Raw genomic sequence first — 20,296 nt, forward strand, 5'->3', positions numbered from 1 at the left:
GTGGGGGAGGAAGTATTCCCCTTCCCACACACTTTCCCCAGAGTTTTTACAGATGAGCTGTTCTGCTGTTAAGTCAGGTGTCACTCATCTTAGATTTGAGGATTTGATTTTCCTGACTCTAACTATAAACTTCAGGTTTTAATTTGCAAAATTTAGTCTTGGTGATTTCCAGCTCATGTTTCAGCTTCTTCAATCATTTTGAAAAGTTGACTTTCCCTTATGCCTATTGATTATGCTGTGTGGCTTTTTGTCTTCTACAAACTTGGTAAATGTGTCTTTTTAGATTTTCATCCAAGTCATTAATAAAATGTAAGTGAGGATATTGTTAGGGATCTCAATGGCATTAGGAAGTACCACCTGAAAAATGGCCTAAGACACAAGACTCCAGCATGTTTGGTCTGCTTGTTTGACCAGCTATGAATCCACAAGAAGACTGCATTTCTCCTGTATGAAAAGGATATCACAGACTCATCTCTTTGACATGTTAACATGGTTTTATCAGATGGGCTGAAATCATGATATACCATAACTAATTGCTTCTCTATGATCTACCAATCAAATCACCCTCCACAGAAAGAAATTAGGTTAATTTGGCATATTCTCCATAAGCCCATGTGAGCTCGTTTATATTTTAAACTGGCCGCTGCTTTATATTTTAAACTCTCACAAGCCATCTGTTTAATCATCACTTCTTCAATATTGCCAGCGATTTGTGTCAGGATTATTGCTATACAATTTTTGAAAAATACTTTTCATAAAAATTGGAACATGTACATGTGCCTTGGGGACGGGGAGGGCAGGAGGGCGCCTCTCCCTTTTTTTCCGGATTATTCAGACTATCAACCTTGTGCAGAGATGTATTTTTGAGTTGTGTTCTTGGTGTGAAGCTCATTGGACTTTGACTTCATAAACTCAGAAGGCAGCATCCCATAGGGGTGAGATAGTGAGATGCCCGGGATTTGGAAGTGGGGGCCAGGTGCAGTGGCTCACGCCTGTCTGTAATGTTAGCACTTTGAGAGGTCAAGGCAGGCTGATCACTTGAGGTTAGAAGTTCAAGACCAGCCTGGCCAACACGGTGAAACCCCATATCTACTAAAAAAAAAAAATACAAAAATTAGCCAGGCATCGTGGCGCATCCCTGTAATCCCAGCTACTCGGGAGGCTGAGGCAGGAGAATCACTTGAACTTGGGAGGCGGAGGTTGCAGTAAGCCAAGATCACACCACCACACTCCAGCCTGGGCGACAGAGCCAGACTTGTCTCAAAAAAAAAAAAAAAAAAAAGAAAAAGAAAAAGAGGATTTACAAATGGGATCTCAGTTTCATTATTATTGAGTGTGGTTTGTCACTTAACAGACTCTGTGTCTTAATCTCTCTGTGTCTTAGTTTCTTTATTTCAAGAGGATTTTAATAGTCTCCTAGCACAGTACATGGTGCCAAATAACTGTCTCGTGTATGGCACTTACTATTGCCATAATCATCACCAGTATCACTATTTTAGTGGGTAGAGGTTTTCTTATGATTATCTCATATCTTGGTCTTTGATTGCCTCTTTAGGATATTGATTTCATCCTTTTAAGGTGCATGACAGTTTCTTATAGCTTTTAATTATTTGTCTGTGCTTTGCCACTGGATTGCAAAGTCCTTGAAGGCAGAGGCTGTGCCTGTGATAAGTAAAGTACCTTCCACAGATCAGGTGCCCCATACACGTGTACTGAATTTAGAAACTGGAATTAAGGTAATAGTTGAGAAGCTTTTCTTAAGTTAGACATCAAAGTGCATTATTTCATATGTAAGTTGGAATTCTGTTTCTGAATGAATTCTATTTAATAGAACCACTGATGTTCTCCTTGGGAAACATCTTCACTGTTACGTGACTAAAATTAAAACTGGCTTATGACACTCAGGATCCAAAGATTGAAATACCCCTCGTAATAGGCAAGAATTGTATCACATTACCATCAACAACAGCAATAGTATTAATAGTAATAATAAAAATACCTTTCAAGAAGTTTGGAATTAAATTTGAAGCTCAATCATAGCAATAATTTCTGGCCAGCATATTTGTGTTCTTTTCCCTATTTGTGTTCTATTCTTGCTGGTCTTAATTTTTTGTTGTATTATATGTTATGTCAAATTGTCTGTGAAATGAGGCTGAGTATAAATACATTAAGGTAATAAATTATGTAATAGGAAATGTTCAAAGGGTCATTGGGCAGCTGTACTTTATCATTACTGGGAATAGAACAAGAAGAAACCAGTGCAAACTATAGTTTAAATAATTTGGGTTAAAATGTAAGGAAGGTTTTCTTCATAGTATTTTAAAACGGACGGTTTTGGGGTCATATCAGTGTTGGCTGTGGAATCTTCTCAGGAGGGCATGTAGTCCACTCTTGCAGCCTCTCTGAGTTCCAGTGTTCTCATCTGTAAGATGATGAAGCTGGACTAGCAGCTGTTCCCAGTTCTTTGTTTTCAAATGAGATTTCAAGGTTGCTGGGAAGGAGGGGTGAGTAGGTTGGGGGATAGAGGGGGACACATTCTCTGTCTGTTGGTCTGCTCTTCGGATCCACCCTCTGTCCCAAGCCTCTAGAGAACACTGGGGCTCTTCAACACTTTTAGCCCTGGCAGTCTTCCGGACCCCTACCTGCTCTCAGCCTTGCTACTCAAAGTATGGTCCCTGGACAAGCAGCTGCAGCCATCACCTGAGACCTGAGAAATGTAGGCTCTCAGGCCCCACTCTAGAGCTGCTGAACCAGAAGCAGCATTTGAACAGATCCTGTGGTGATTTGTATGCACAATAAAATTCAAGAAGCACTGCTCTAAGACCTTGTGTCCCTTCTTTGTATTCAAGTATCACACTTTTTTATTCTAATAATGTTTTCCTTTGATCATATTAACATGAAAATATTTTGATTTATTCTCAAATTCCAGAATCTCTAGAAACAAAACTCATAGAAAACCACGCCCAAGCTTCTTTTTTTAAGTGTCCCTTACTCAACATTATGACCTGAAGAGGATGTCTCTGCTGCAGAGCTCCTGTAGACAACTTGGGCAGGCAGGAGAAACCACATAGCATCTCGTTGGCTGTAGCAAGTGCTAAGCGTCCAAAGCACTTTATTTAGCCAGGCTCCCCCCGCCCTCCTGTCTCTGAAAAAGAAAGCCTGTGTAATCAAAGACAGGCGAGCCATGTCTCTCTCCCTGTCTCTCCCTCCTCTTACACAGTCCTTGGTGACTTTGTGTGTGTTACAAATCAATGACTAAATCCATAAGCTGTCATTCAGGGAAACTAGATCCTTCCTAGTAGTAGATTCTCCTTTGAGCTGTCTTGGTAGGTTATGCCCTGACTTTTTAGGTGCACAAAAATAGACTTTTATTTGGGTATAAGCACAACTCAGCAAAAATATGAGACCCAGAATCAGTTATTTAAACCCTCTAAGGGAAGTATGCTTATACAGAGTTTCATTTTCTTCCCTTTCCATCTCAAACTTAAATGCGGTAACAACTGGCTTTATCCTGTAGTTAAAAAGTTGTAACTCAAGCCTGCATATTACACTTGCCATGATGATGAAATAAAGATTGAAATTTAGAATTATAAACTTTTGCTATTTTGGCTGTCTTAACAGTAAGACAGCCAAACCACTACTATTATAAACAAGGTTAAAGAACTTTATTTCATTAAAACCCTAGATTTTTTTATTTTTTATTTTTAGTTTATTAGTTTAAACAATTTCTTGCCTAGATCATAATTTAATTTTACTTTAAACAGTGTTTATCTTTTCTCATTTTTACCTACTCAAGGAAATGGAGCTAATCAGCTTTTGTTGCTTCTTAAAACTCAATTTGTTACTGTATCTTGATTTTATGGTCATCTGATTGTCTCACTGAAATCTGCAATTCTTGTATTTTTCTGTAATATTCAAAATACAAACCTGGAATGAATTATTCATTAGAATATTGCATTTCGAATATTAACCTAACACTAATTTTAAATTTGGAGCATATAATAATTGTAACAGAAGCTAACCAAATTATCTGTGGTAAATTTTTTTTATATTCTTATTAACATTGTTATGCTACTTAATTTCCTTGCCTGCATAAGTAGGATCTTTGCTGTAAGCTCAGAACTTCTCAAAGCATAATGGAGTGAATGAGTGATTTGTTGCCTAGAGTCTTATGTTATCAATATTTATTTTTGTTTTTAAGGCATATTACTACTTTTCCATTGTTTAACAATTTTAAATCAAATGAATTTTGCTCAGTTGAACTCTTAAAAAGACTGGCCCTCAAACACACAAAATTATACCTGCAGGGTTGTGGTACTTAGAACAACCTCAAAATGTAGACTTCACCACCTTGTTAGGAGAGTAAGTCCTGAGAAACACTGCCTCCCTCTTCTGTATGATGTCTTTTCCCAAACCTCCAAATCTGCAGTGCTATAATTGGCAATATTCCTAGCTTCCATGAGATTTCTGTAACTCTCAAATGGTAATGAAGAACAGACATAGGGTCATTAGTGCCTCATCGAAAGCAAAACCATTATTCCAATCACAACGACAAGTTGTTTTTGTTTTTTTCTTTTTTCTTTAATGCTAGGGAAGGGAAGAAAGCAGGTGTCAGGAGTTTTTGTTCTTTGAAAAATGAAAAATTTTAGACTGTCTTACTCATTAGATACTGAAGATCTCTATACTAACAGCAGAAAGGGAAAACCATTAAATCTGGAGACAAAAGTCTATTCTTCAGAATTGATGGTCTGTTTCCTCCTTCAAGAGATAAATGGTGGCTCCATTGTAACTTGCTTTGTGACCTTGGATAAATTGCTTAATGTCCCAGGACTTCAATTGGTTGAGGTACTTTGATTATCTGCTTTCTGAGGGTCTTGTCCAGCTTTAAAATTCTACAAAAACATAAAATCCATTTCAAAACTGGAAAAGAAGCTGAATATGGGGAACACATTAAGAAAATTTGGTAGCTTTGTGCTTCTCTTGGGCCAGGCCGTTACAATGGGTATTATCATTTCTCTGAGATATTGTGAAACATCAGAGCAAAACCTTTTTTTTCAGGTATGAATAGCTGCCATTTTTTTGTCTATGCTAATGTTATTATCAGCTCCCATGGGTAATTCAGCTTCCAGATAAGATCAAAGCTATTCCAGCAAGTATGTTAGCAAGCAAATTTTTATAAACTTGCATTTTTAGTACTTTTTTCTCTCCTATCACTAGAGAACTATAGAAAAAGGTATATTTATTACTGTTTATAAAGTGTATTTTCTTTTTCTTTTCTTTTCTGGCAGGAGAGAGTGAAAACCAAATATTTTAAGAATTCTTTTTCTCTTGGTCTTTTTAAATTCAGTATTTATTTTAAAATCTTTATATTTTTTGATTGGCGAATCATCCATTACCCTTGCTTCACTCTTTTCTTTCTTGCCTCTCATTTTAGATTATCTTCTGTTTGCTATTATTACTTGTATATCATCACCTAAGGGAAGAAGGATAACACTGGTGGAATTTTGATAATTTTGAATCCTGATGTTTTTAAATAACTTAAAAATTTTTATATAAAATAATTTTGAATTATGTTTTCAAATTAAACAAATATCACATTGTTTTAGTTTTGAAATGTACTAATAACAAAGAATTTTTAGTCATTTATCCCCCAGTTTTTTTTCTCACAATAGGTTCATTTCTGTGTAGTTCACTGTAGTTCATTTTGTCATGATTTTTAAAAGATTCATATCAATGCTCAAATAGAAAAGAGCCAAATTATACATTTTTTGTTTAAATTAGTAGACTCATTAACTTCTTTCTAAGTAAATAAGACATAGCCCAGTTCTCAAGGGGCTTACCTTTCTTCTAATCTTTTTATACAGCATAGCTATACCTAAATAACTTTGTCATTTGGGTTTTTATAACCTTAAGCATTTGCAAATGAGTGGAATATTTACTGTACTACATTCTCTACCCCTGCTTCTAATCTCTTCTTCTTTAAACATCTCCTCTTCCTTCTTGTAGCAAAGTGGTAGTATCAGGAAATGGCTGATGCTATCAAAATGGCTTAAACAATAAGAAACCCTTATCCTCCTATCAAGAAGTCTGGAGAGAGAGCAGTTCTGGTTTGACTAATTCAGCAGCTCAGCAACATCATCAGGGACGTTGGTGCCTTCTATCTTACCTCTCCATGTTTCTGCCAGTCATGTTAGGGTGGCTTACTTCATGGCTCCAGCTGGCTGCCATAGTTCAAGGAGTCACATGCAGATGATCACATGCAGAGGTGGATTAAAGAAGAGTTTCCTCCCATGCTTCTCTTTTTATCAGTGAGGAACATCTTTTCCAGACCAATTATGATTCACCGCAGGAACTAGGGAGAGGATCCTCCTTTCCAGAGCATATGATGGTAGGGGTGTTGGGGGATGACTGTGTGGGGTAGGCAGTCATCAGTGTTTCTCACAATAAGGAAGCCACAATATTCGATGACTCTGCCCATCTGTATAAATAAGAAAAATAGAATTGCTTGACCATTTGTCTCAGGTTGTGGGGGAGAAAGATAGGGACAAGGAGGAGCTATATATGATTTTAAGGGGAAGTTAGAATTGACCCAAGGCATCCTTGGTTGTAAAGAGAACTTTTAGAGAAGTAAATAAAAAGAAGTTCCAGAAAGCTGTCTCCTCCTACAATATGAGGGAATCCACTCATATTGTAGGTAAAAGAAGAGGGAAGGGCAATTTTTTTCTCCACTCTTCTATGAGACAGCCCCAGCAGCTTTTATGGAGGCTGTGATTTAGAAATGGGGGGGAAATGGCTGTCGTGTTGTGAGTGCACAAATGCACAAGCTTTTCTAACACTGCCTGAACAAATGCAGACTTTTGTTGCTCTCCAGTTAATTAACATGCTGTCATGCATTCTTTTTGGCTTGGCTATCAACTCTTTGGTCATGTGCTTGGGGAAGGGCTTTGCACGACACAGTGGTCAGACATTTTTTCTTTTCTCCATGTGACTTCCAAGAAGCCCTCTAGGGAAATGCAGGACATGGTCCGTTTGGACGCCAGCTCTATTCTTGCATTGACACAAGAGATTCTCTGCAGAGAACTCCAGGGAGCACCAGCACTGTTTCCAGCCTTGAGACATGTGCTCAAGTCATTTCTATTTTGCTTATTTATACAGATGGGAAAAATCATAGAATTCACATGATGGTTATTAGATATTTTTTATTCATGCAATATTTGTCTTCAAACCACCTACTCCTAAAATTTTTGTTTATCCTCTTCTGCTCCTTAAAACTAAAAGGCAACTTGCAATGATTTGTTATAGTACCAGCATTGAGACACTGCATGAAAGTTGTCACCACAAATGGAAATATAATCCAGACAGCAGCCGGAAATAGCGTGTTTGCCAAACAAAAATATCTGAAATAATTTTACTCCTTTTTTTGTTCTTTATTAGCTGTATTATTATTTGCCTATTATCTGTAATACCCTTATATGCTGCTAAAATATTTGTAAAGAAAATCAGTCTTGAAAAGCATAGTAAATGGAATTTATCTATAGGTTGTAATTGGTTTGCAGTTTCATTGTTGAGTATTCGAGCACTTTATTTTACTTTGTCTAGGAATCTTTATATACTAGCCATCTTCAGGAGTATAGGGAAACCAGGCCAGAATTTAAAATGGGAGGAATTTCCTTTATTTTGATCCTGTGGAAGACAGTGTTGGGGTCCTGCCTGTATCCCCTGGGCACTTAACATTTTCTTATGCATGGACTCAGCCTCCAACTGCCTGCACATGCAATTCTGCCTGAGTGCTCTTTATAGCCATTAGGATTTCCTGTGCTCTGGCAAGGGAGAAGAGTGGAGGAATTAATACTTACAGGGAGCAGTTTTAGCCAGTGAATAATGGGAATTGGTGGATTAATATCCCAGCCCCATTACTCTTCACCCTTTGGGCAGGAGAACTCTGAGGTTAATGTTCTACTCTAGTTCCCAGAGTTTCTTGACAGAATTAAGCTCCAACTGCCCTCATTGGTAACTGTCTTGATGATATACCGTTTCATGGCTTCCTTCCTCTCCTGTCTCACTTCCCCACTTTCCTATTACTTCCCAAATTACTACTTGCATTCAAATCCTTGTCTCAAGGTTCACCTTCTAGGGGACCCAAATGAAGAGAGTCCTCCAGAGCAAAGCATGGCTTAATGGGAGGGTTCCTCACACTTATTTTAAAGATCTTGCTATGTAAAGCTTAAATATTTTTTGGAAAAAATGGGGAATAAACGGGTGGAGAGGAAGGAAGAAAGAAAACAAGGAAGGAAGGAGAGGTTTATGAACCTGACAGTTTTACATATCTCTTAAAAAATACTCCTCCTCCCTGTAGCATTTTAATTCCGCATTCCATAATGTATAGTGTGATTTTGTGTATGTGTATGTATGTGTTTACTCTAAGGAAATATACAGCATATATAAAATATTGTAATATATAATATAATGTATTAAGTCATTTTTTTAAAGAGTTATATGCTGATTAGCTTTCATAGCCTATTCAGGTAATGCAAATACAGACACTCTTCTACTGGATATTGATTTATACAGGGCAAATAGTAGAGAATGATACATTCATTTATTTTGCTGCTTGAGCTCCACCCAGGGAAAAGGCAATGCAGCAAGTATAAAGCAGTTTGCATTTGCAAAAGTGAACATCCTGAAGCTCTAGTCCGTGGATTTTGCCTTTTCTTCCTCCTCAAAGAAAGGTTAGGAATCCTCACTGCCCACCCCCAGCTCTATTTTAGCATTTATCATGAAGTTGTCCAACTATTTATATACTTGTTGGCCTCCCCATGGGACTGAGCTCTCTTGGAGGCAGGAGTTTTGTCTTTTTCATCTTTGTATCTCCAGCACATGGCATGGTATTTGGCACACAGAAGATAGTTAATAGACAGTAAAGTAACAGAAGGATGAGATTTCCTGTCTCAAAGTCTTTGGCAGTTTGTTCCTCAGTTGCTGATGTCTGCCATGGGCACCTACAGTTTGCCATTCCTGCACTGCACCATGATGCCCTTTTAACCCCTGCTCTGTCCAAAGACTCTGCTACATGTTTGTGATCAGGGGTGCGTAGAATGGACAAGATGAATTAGAGAGTTCTAACCCCCGAATGAGCTAGTTCCGTGGGTTTAATTGTTAAAAAACAAAAAGCAGTGCATATTGTGGCATATGGGGATAACCCATAAAATAATTTTGTCCTTTAATGTGACACAGACATAAAAATAATATTTTTGTCTTACCAAGGGAAGGAAGAACAACAGAAATAAAATGAAACTCCATCTGTAGTATACTGTAGTATACTTGCTACTAACCTCTACTCTTTTTTTCCCCTACCAGCTATTCCTTTATGTACCTTTGGTTCCTGGCTTTTCCAGTATTTTTATCAATGTGCCAATTTTTTGAATAAATATTACTCTCTGCCATTATATATCTTTTTCATGCCCCTTTACTTTTGAAAGTTATATATCATATTAAAAGAGATGAAATAACTTTAAAACAGGATGTTTTCCACCATCAATTTCTATCTACATGTAAATGGAGAAAGAATTACCGCAGCCTTAAATACGTTAGAAGAGTCTAAGGTGGAAATAAAAGTGAACCCAAATGAGCCAGACCTTTGGAGGTTTGGCTTTCATTGCCCCAAAGTGTTTACAGTGATTTGTGGTAACACCTGAAAGTACTTCTGTGATGCATAATTGCATTGGTCAGGACTCCCAGGTGCAGGTAAGAGCAGCCACCCTTTGCCAGTTTAAGCAGAAAAGGATTTGTTACAGAACACAGATAGTTCATAGCAGTGGTGGGAGGGCTGGGGGAGCAGGCTAGAGGGCAGAACATTACCAGTGAAGTGACCTACTGCCCTTGAGCTCAGGGCCATGCTGTTTCTGATGACACGTGTATTTGCAAAATGGAGACACTGTGCCACCTTGTTTCTTGATGCAGCTCACACTCACATCAAAGTGTTGGCTGGATGCAGCTGACTGACAGAACCTAGGTCACACATCAGCACCCCAAGCTCAAGAGAGGCTGGGAGTCATAGGGTCGGTTTGTCTGTTTTTATCTCTCCAGGAGAGGCAAGACTCACAGCCCAGGGATCTGCCACAGTGTAAGGAAGCTGTCTAAAGAGGGCAGCCACAAATGACAAGTGTCTGCTACAATAATGTCTTATGAAAACAGCACTAAGCAAATTGTGTAAGCTGGTTGGCCTCTACTATTAAGAAATACATGTAGCAAAAAGATTGTAAGGAAATACCCAGAAATGTTAATTCTGATGGTTTCTGTGTTGGATTGTGGGTAATATTTTCCTCATGTTGTGTTTTTAAATTTTTCTATAATGAAACTATTTCCTTGTAAATTAGAAAAAAGAGACCTTCCCATTTAAGAAAGGCAGATAAAAATAATTCCTGCCTTCCTAGAGGGATGAAAAATCCTAAAACCCCTGATTATATTTGATAATCTCTCTTTGTAAAACAGGCAAATGATAAATAAAAAAACACACACACAAAAGCAAAATCCAAAGCCAAAAATTTGCTCATTGTCTAAGTTGAAATTAAAATTTCCTGTGGCTTAGGCTAAGTGGGTACAGTAGCTGCTGATCACATCAGGGTCACAGCTCTGAAATCAGAAAGGCCTCAGACATCCTTACCTCAACTTTATAGCATTCATCGCAATTTGAAGTTTTGAAAAACACAACCATACATGATATATACACATTCATGCACATTTACCTGTTGTCTGTCTTTCCCAGTAGACACAAAAGCAGACAATAACTCCTCAGTGCCCACCACACTATAGTCATGTAGTAGGTATTTACTAGTTACTTGTAATGAATGTTAATAGTTAAATCAGAAAGGAAAGGACCATTGTCTCTACTGCAAAGTTTTCCAGTTCAACCAGCTGACTGGCCCTCACTGAGATGGCTGTTGACTTGATGGGATGTCATTCTGCTGCTCCCCATGCCTTACTGGAATACCGGAGATTCTAGAGCTCTCTTAGGCCCATCTGTTTACGCGCCCCTTGGAGAGCTTTTTGCAGCTCCTTACCCTTGCTGGACATAAGAAAATGTGGGGGTTTTGCAATCCTCTAAGCCCTACTTTGGAGGGAGAGCACAGGTCTCTTGCTCTCGGGCCTTCCTACCCATCTTGGAGTTCTCTTTTTAGTTGCCTTTCTGGACCTGACCTACAGCACAGCAATTATTTTCAAGGGCTCAGCAGTTTCTACTTTTTTTTACCTGCCCTCTGACCCTGTCCCCTTCCCCTGGTCTAGAGAAAGATCTTGTTCTCACCTGGCAGCAGGAAGAATGCTCACCCATTCACTGTTCATATGTTCCTCCAGATCCTTTCTCTTTAGTCTTGGTCTTTAAAAACTCAAAAGACATGTGTTTGACTCATATTTCTGTAGTGATTTCACCTTTTACCTGAAGCAGTGTATGCTGCTGGTTGAATGGGGAAAATGTGAAAAGATTCGTGAAAATTTGGAGAAAAGTAACCCTTAATTAATATCTCAAAGATATCATCTTCCCCATTTCTACAAAACGTAGGCCAATTTCAAGGGAATGAAATTAGCCATAGTTATCCCGAATTTCCAAAGTTATTCTCTAAGTTTGTCAGTTCACTGATTCTAGAAAGAAAGAAAGCATGTGACTTGGAAAGTCTCCGGGGATGCCTAGTTTTGCTACTGTCATGAAATTTCTCCTGAGTTGAGGCTCTGATAAAATAAATGTCTGTCATGTTATTTAGGAGGGGTGACAGGCTGGAATCACTGAGCAAGTGACAAACTGTCCTTGACTTGGTAAGTTTCCATGCTGTCTTTGGCTGATACAGATCTCGTATTAAGTGATATGCAATGAGAGTTTCCTCTGTCAGTTCAGTGACGTGATTTTAGGCAAGGAAGGTGAACGTCTCCGCATCAGCTAGAGAGATTATAATAGATATCACCTGTCTTAATAGCCCTACCTTCATCTGCTAAACTGTGGACAAATGAGATTTTATGCTTTATCATCAGGGTGCCAGACGGGACTCAGGTAGTTACATTTTATATGTAAAATCTCATGCTCTGCTGCACAATAGTTGGTGTTTGCAAGGAAAAATAAGTATCCTGAAGCTTTTTAGAGCATTTATTCCTTCACAGCAAGAGAATATTGCAAGTTTGCAAGACTTTATATTGTCATACTTAACCATTGTGACTTTTATAACTGCATGCTAGCTGGGGTACAGTAAATTACTGAAAAGCTCTATGAAGATGTCATTGTGCTTCGCCTGCTGCTTTGTAATCTTCAGTAGTTAAAAAAACTGTCTTGTATGTCATTTCAAGCTTCTTTGGGTACACTAACAGTCTGAAATGCCACTCCTAATAACATTAGGTCATTTTAAACCAAATTCTTGATAGAACAATCTTTCTTCAGAATGTTACCAAGCAGGCATTTCTCTAGAATCTACTTCTTATTAAATAGGAGCCTAATAGGCTGTTTAAAACCAATGTGAAAACACCTGTTAGGGGAAGGAAGACAAGTGTTCCAACTTTCTATATTGTAGTCACATTTAAAGACACCTGTTAATGGCATAGTGGAGTCCTTGCCTGTGAGGCTCCTGAGGCAGAGCTGCCCTTTCTAATGCAAATTGGCCTCCTCTTTGTGGAAGCAGCTTATGCCTGCTGTTGGTTGTCTTTTGGGGATGAGATGAGTTCAGAATGGGAAGACCATGGAGAACATTTAAAGTGAATAAAATATTAAAGGACTCAAATTTTAGGGGAAGTGACTTCCCAGTAATGGTCATCTTGGATTAGAAGGTTTTCCTTATGAGATTTTTGGAGAATGGAAACTTAACCCAGCTTTTATTGCTCTGGGGAAAAAAAGGTCAAATGTTACCCAACCCCAGAATACGATAAGGGCACTTTCTATATTTTCCTACTTAGGCTCTCAGCTTCTAGGACAGATTTCCTAACTTAGAATTGTAATGAGTTTTTTGTTTTGTTTTGTTTTTTTAATTGTAGTCTCTCACTGAGAAATGGGATGGGGGAATACTATACAATAGTGTGCTGACTGCAATATCAAAACTTTTAGACCCTGAATATGAAACAAGAAGAAAGCTCTACCTCTGGTAATACCTGAGGATATTATGGTTCTTCCATCGTAAAACAGAGGGATAGGCTTGTTTGAATTACTGAAAAGTTAATAGCATAATCACATTTTTAAAAATGGTAGAAGCTGTTCTCTCCAATGTGATTGAAGCTGGTACTTGGTTAAAAAAAGGAAACAATTTTAAAATAAAATGACATTATTTAAAACATTTACATCAACTTAAAATAGATAATTGTACATTTTCTCCAGTTTTTGGTTGTATAGCCAGCATCCAATGTCCTCTGGTTAGAGACTCCTTCATCTTTTTTTTGCATAAACTACATCCATAAGATATATGTTATTTTTATATTATTTTTTAGGACCTAGTTTTCTAGATTTATTTTCTGTAACAATCTGAATTCAGAATACTAGATTTTCACATTTTTAACCTTTTTAGAACTGTCTTTTCAGTTACTTGACAGCTGTTTATTTTTGCAACTTTTTTTTTATTATACTTTAAGTTTTAGGGTACATGTGCACAATGTGCAGGTTAGTTACATATGTATACATGTGCCATGCTGGTGTGCTGCACCCATTAACTCGTCATTTAGCATTAGATATATCTCCTAATGCTATCCCTCCCCCTACCCCCACCCCACAACAGTCTCTAGAGTGTGATGTTCCCCTTCCTGTGTCCATGTATTCTCATTCTTCAATTCTCACCTATGAGTGAGAACATGCGGTGTTTGGTTTTTTGTCCTTGCGATAGTTTACTGAGAATGATGATTTCCAATTTCATCCATGTCCCGACCAAGGACATGAACTCATCATTTTTTATGGCTGCATAGTATTCCATGGTGTATATGTGCCACATTTTCTTAATCCAGTCTATCATTGTTGGACATTTAGGTTGGTTCCAAGTCTTTGCTATTGTGAATAGTGCCACAATAAACATACGTGTGCATGTGTCTTTATAGTAGCATGATTTATAGTCCTTTCGGTATATACCCAGTAATGGGATGGCTGGGTCAAATGTTATTTCTAGTTCTAGATCCCTGTGGAATCGCCACACTGACTTCCACAATGGTGGAACTAGTTTACAGTCCCACCAACAGTGTAAAAGTGTTCCTATTTCTCCACATCCTCTCCAGCACCTGTTGTTTCCTGACTTTTTAATGATCACCATTCTAACTGGTGTGAGATGGTATCTCATTGTGGTTTTGATTTGCATTTCTCTGATGGCCAGTGATGATGAGCATTTTTTCATGTGTCTTTTGGCTGCATAAATGTCTTCTTTTGAGAAGTGTCTGTTCATATCCTTTGCCCACTTTTTGATGGGGTTGTTTGTTTTTTTCTTGTAAATTTGTTGGAGTTCATTGTAGATTCTGGATATTAGCCCTTTGTCAGATGAGTAGGTTGCGAAAATTTTCTCCCATTTTGTAGGTTGCCTGTTCACTCTGATGGTAGTTTCTTTTGCTGTGCAGAAGCTCTTTAGTTTAATTAGATCCCATTTGTCAATTTTGGCTTTTGTTGCCATTGCTTTTGGTGTTTTAGACATGAAGTCCTTGCCCATGCCTATGTCCTGAATGGTAATGCCTAGGTTTTCTTCTAGGGTTTTTATGGTTTTAGGTCTAATGTTTAAGTCTTTAATCCATCTTGAATTAATTTTAGTATAAGGTGTAAGGAAGGGATCCAGTTTCAGCTTTCTACATATGGCTAGCCAGTTTTCCCAGCACCATTTATTAAATAGGGAATCCTTTCCCCATTGCTTGTTTTTCTCAGGTTTGTCAAAGATCAGATAGTTGTAGATATGCAGCATTATTTCTGAGGGCTCTGTTGTGTTCCATTGATCTATATCGCTGTTTTGGTACCAGTACCATGCTGTTTTGGTTACTGTAGCCTTGTAGTATAGTTTGAAGTCAGGTAGCGTGATGCCTCCAGCTTTGTTCTTTTGGCTTAGGATTGACTTGGCGATGTGGGCTCTTTTTTGGTTCCATATGAAGTTTAAAGTAGTTTTTTCCAATTCTGTGAAGAAAGTCATTGGTAGTTTGATGGGGATGGCATTGAATCTATAAATTACCTTGGGCAGTGTGGCCATTTTCACGATATTGATTCTTCCTACCCATGAGCATGGAATGTTCTTCTATTTCTTTGTATCCTCTTTTATTTCGTGGAGCAGTGGTTTGTAGTTGTCCTTGAAGAGGTCCTTCACGTCCCTTGTAAGTTGGATTCCCAAGTATTTTATTCTCTTTGAAGCAATTGTGAATGGGAGTTCACTCATGATTTGGCTCTCTGTTTGTCTGTTATTGGTGTATAAGAATGCTTGTGATTTTTGTATATTGATTTTGTATCCTGAGACTTTGCTGAAGTTGCTTATCAGTTTAAGGAGATTTTGGGCTGAGACAACGGGGTTTTCTAGATATACCATCATGTCATCTGCAAACAGGGACAATTTGACTTCCTCTTTTCCTAATTGAATACCCTTTATTTCCTTCTCCTGCCTGATTGCCCTGGCCAGAACTTCCAACACTATGTTGAATAGGAGTGGTGAGAGAGGACATCCCTGTCTTGTGCCAGTTTTCAAAGGGAATGCTTCCAGTTTTTGCCCATTCAGTATGATATTGGCTGTGGGTTTGTCATAGATAGCTCTTATTATTTTGAGATACGTCCCATCAATACCTAATTTATTGAGAGTTTTTAGCATGAAGTTGTTGAAGTTTGTCGAAGGCCTTTTCTGCATCTATTGAGATAATCATGTGGTTTTTGTTCTGTTTATATGATGGATTATGTTTATTGATTTGCATATGTTGAACCAGCCTTGCATCCCAGGGATGAAGCCCACTTGATCATGGTGGATAAGCTTTTTGATGTACTGCTGGATTTGGTTTGCCAGTATTTTATTGAGGATTTTTGCATCAATGTTCATCAAGGATATTAGTCTAAAATTCTCTTTTTTGGTTGTGTCTCTGCCCGGCTTTGGTATCAGGATGATGCTGGCCTCATAAAATGAATTAGGGGGGATTCCCTCTTTTTCTATTGATTGGAATAGTTTCAGAAGGAATGGTACCAGCTCCTCCTTGTACCTCTGGTAGAATTCGGCTGTGAATCCATCTGGTCCTGGACTCTTTTTGGTTGGTAAGCTATTGATTATTGCCACAATTTCAGCTCCTGTTATTGGTCTATTCAGAGATTCAACTTCTTCCTGGTTTAGTCTTGGAAGAGTGTATGTGTCGAGGAATTTATCCATTTCTTCTAGAATTTCTAGTTTATTTGCGTAGAGGTGTTTGTAGTATTCTCTGATGGTAGTTTGTATTTCTGTGGGATCGGTGGTGATATCCCCTTTATCATTTTTTATTGCGACTATCTGATTCTTCTCTCTTTTTTTCTTTATTAGTTTTGCTAGCGGTCTATTGATTTTGTTGATACTTTCAAAAAACCAGCTCCTGGATTCATTAATTTTTTGAAGGGTTTTTTTGGTCTCTATTTCTTTCAATTCTGCTCTGATTTTAGTTATTTCTTGCCTTCTGCTAGCTTTTGAATGTGTTTACTCTTGCTTTTCTAGTTCTTTTAATTGTGATGTTAGGGTGTCAATTTTGGATCTTTCCTGCTTTCTCTTGTGGGCATTTAGTGCTATAAATTTCCCTCTACACACTGCTTTGAATGTGTCCCAGAGATTCTGGTATGTTGTGTCTTTGTTCTCGTTGGTTTCAAAGAACATCTTTATTTCTGCTTTCATTTCGTTGTGTACCCAGTAGTCATTCAGGAGTAGGTTGTTCAGTTTCCATGTAGTTGAGCAGTTTTGAGTGAGTTTCTTAATCCTGAGCCCGCCATTGCCCAGTCTCGCTTAGGTAAACAAAGCAGCCGGGAAGCTCGAACTGGGTGGAGCCCACCACAGCTCAAGGAGGCCTGCCTGCCTCTGTAGGCTCCACCTCTGGGGGCAGGGCACAGACAAACAAAAAGCAGTAACCTCTGCAGACTTAAATGTCCCTGTCTGACAGCTTTGAGGAGAGCAGTGGTTCTCCCAGCACGCAGCTGGAGATCTGAGAACTGGCATACTGCCTCCTCAAGTGGGTCCCTGACCCCTGACCCCCGAGCAGCCTAACTGGGAGGCATCCCCCAGTAGGGGCAGTCTGACACCTCAGATGGCCGGGTACTCCTCTGAGACAAAACTTTTAGAGGAATGATCAGACAGCAGCATTCACGGATCACGAAAATCTGTGGTTCTGCAGACACCGCTGCTGATACCCAGGCAAACAGAGTCTGGAGTGTACCTCTAGCAACCTCCAACAGACCTGCAGCTGAGGGTCCTGTCTGTTAGAAGGAAAACTAACAAACAGAAAGGACATCCACACCAAAAACCCATCTGTACATCACCATCATCAAAGACCAAAAGTAGATAAAACCACAAAGATGGGGAAAAAACAGAGCAGAAAAACTGGAAACTCTAAAAAGCAGAGCGCCTCTCCTCCTCCAAAAGAACACAGTTCCTCACCAGCAACGGAACAAAGCTGGATGGAGAATGACTTTGACGAGTTGAGAGAAGAAGGCTTCAGACGATCAAACTACTCCGAGCTACAGGAGGAAATTCAAACCAAAGGCAAAGAAGTTGAAAACTTTGAAAAAACTTTAGACGAATGTATAACTAGAATAATCAATACAGAGAAGTGCTTAAAGGAGCTGATGGAGCTGAAAGCCAAGGCTCAAGAACTACGTGAAGAATGCAGAAGCCTCAGGAGCTGATGCGATCAACTGGAAGAAAGGGTATCAGTGATGGAAGATGAAATGAATGAAATGAAGCGAGAAGGGAAGTTTAGAGAAAAAAGAATAAAAAGAAATGAACAAAGCCTCCAAGAAATATGGGACTATGTGAAAAGACCAAATCTGCGTCTGATTGGTATACCTGAAAGTGATGGGGAGAATGGAACCAAGTTGGAAAACACTCTGCAGGATATTATCCAGGAGAACTTCCCCAATCTAGCAAGGCAGGCCAACATTCAGATTCAGGAAATACAGAGAACGCCACAAAGATACTCCTCGAGAAGAGCAACTCCAAGACACATAATTGTCAGATTCACCAAAGTTGAAATGAAGGAAAAAATGTTAAGGGCAGCCAGAGAGAAAGGTCGAGTTACCCACAAAGGGAAGCCCATCAGACTAACAGCGGATCTCTCGGCAGAAACTCTACAAACCAGAAGAGAGTGGGGGCCAATATTCAACATTCTTAAAAGAATTTTCAACCCAGAATTTCATATCCAGCCAAACTAAGCTTCATAAGTGAAGGAGAAATAAAATACTTTACAGACAAGCAAATGCTGAGAGATTTTGTCACCACCAGGCCTGCCCTAAATGAGCTCCTGAAGGAAGCACTAAACATGGAAAGGCACAACCAGTACCAGCCGCTGCAAAATCATGCCAAAATGTAAAGACCATCGAGACTAGGAAGAAACTGCATCAACTAACGAGCAAAATAACCAGCGAACATCATAATGACCGGATCTAATTCACACATAACAATATTAGCTTTAAATGTAAATGGACTAAATGGTCCAATTAAAAGACACAGACTGGCAAATTGGATAAAGAGTCAAGACCCATCAGTGTGCTGTATTCAGGAAACCCATCTAACATGCAGAGACACACACAGGCTTAAAATAAAAGGATGGAGGAAGATCTACCAAGCAAATGGAAAACAAAAAAAGGCAGGGGTTGCAATCCTAGTCTCTGATAAAACAGACTTTAAACCAAAAAAGATCAAAAGAGACAAAGAAGGCCATTACATAATGGTAAAGGGATCAATTCAACAAAAAGAGCTAATCTAAATATATATGCACCCAATATGGGAGCACCCCGATTCATAAAGCAAGTCCTGAGTGACCTACAAAGAGACTTAGACTCCCACACAATAATAATGGGAGACTTTAACACCCCACTGTCAACATTAGACAGATCAATGAGACAGAAAATTAACAAGGATACCCAGGAATTGAACTCAGCTCTGCACCAAGCGGACCTAATAGATATCTACAGAACTCTCCACCCCAAATCAACAGAATATACATTTTTTTCAGCACCACACCACACCTATTCCAAAATTGACCACATAGTTGGAAGTAAAGCTTTCCTCAGCAAATGTAAAAGAACAGAAATTATAACAAAGTGTCTCTCAGACCACAGTGCAACTTTTTATTTTCAAGTTTTTTGGTAATCATTTGACTTAGTTTTCCTAGCAGAGATAACTTTCATGCTCACTCTTCATTTAAGGTATACTGAAGTCATAAATTTACAATGATGAGCATAACTGGCATTAGCAGGCTTGGGAATAAACACAATGACTTGGTAAGCACACATCTCAACTGGGAGGGCAGAAGTTCATGGGCATGCCAAGGAGAGCTTATTAGCTGGAGGCATTCCTTGTGGCAAGGGCATCTGTCACCATCTGTTAGGAAGGACTGGAGAATGATGGTTAATCTATGCATTGGTTAAAGGGCCTAAAGAAATTTTCTACTATAATACGTTTTTATTGATATGCATAAGTAGCAACTCCTAAAGAAGATTTTTGTAAAATGTTTTCTAGTACAGGTCCTGCAGAACTTGCCTTAATGAACTGCCAATGCTTGCTTATAATCAGCAGACTGTGTCTGCAAACATAATTGGTGTTCTAAAGTATTTTTTTCCAATAGTCTAGTTCACACTTTGGTACTATAATTGATTTGTTTATCAGACTCTTTTTTTTCTTAGATGGGAAGAGATAATGTTTTCGTCTATTCCTCATAGAGTTATCACAATTTTTAAATTAATGACTTGGGGATTTAGTGAGCTCTTCTTTCATTTATACATGTTAGAAATACTAAATATCTCTATTAATGTTTTTAGTTAATTTTTCCTGTTAAATACTGGTAGTAATGAAGTATGATATGCCAAGGATAGTTTTAAAAAGAAAATAAATAAATATTGCTCCTATTGATATTAAGTCGATATATTTGGAAAATTTTAAGCTGAGAGACAGAAGCATGCCTGTGAGTGTGTGTAAATACATGTAAATACATACACAGAGGCAAAGAGAGACACAGAAAGAGGCAGAGACACAGAAGGAAAGAGATAGGCAAAGAAAGAATAAGATACAGAGAGACAGAGTGATGGATTACATATATATATGTGTGTGTGTGTTTGTGTGTGTGTGTGTGTGTGTATGAACACACATAGAAAGAGACAGATAGAAAT

General features: G+C 38.5%; 1 protein-coding gene and 1 long non-coding RNA gene across 38 annotated transcripts in view; one reads left to right on the top strand and one right to left on the bottom strand.

Moving 5' to 3' along the window:
- NEK11 (NIMA related kinase 11) overlaps positions 1-20,296 on the top strand; it is a 329,806-nt gene that overhangs the window by 43,278 nt on the left and 266,232 nt on the right. The gene's annotated exons all lie outside the window — the stretch shown is intronic.
- LOC112132770 (uncharacterized) overlaps positions 4,597-20,296 on the bottom strand; it is a 29,355-nt gene continuing 13,655 nt past the window's right edge. Inside the window, exons 2-3 of the long non-coding RNA XR_010139240.1 lie at positions 6,167-6,478; positions 4,597-4,892 (exon numbers count right to left, since the gene is read on the bottom strand). This is a non-coding gene — a long non-coding RNA (uncharacterized LOC112132770). The remainder of the gene's footprint in view (positions 4,893-6,166; positions 6,479-20,296) is intronic.

Source organism: Pongo abelii, chromosome 2, assembly GCF_028885655.2.
Source record: "Pongo abelii isolate AG06213 chromosome 2, NHGRI_mPonAbe1-v2.0_pri, whole genome shotgun sequence".
NCBI lineage: Eukaryota > Metazoa > Chordata > Mammalia > Primates > Hominidae > Pongo > Pongo abelii.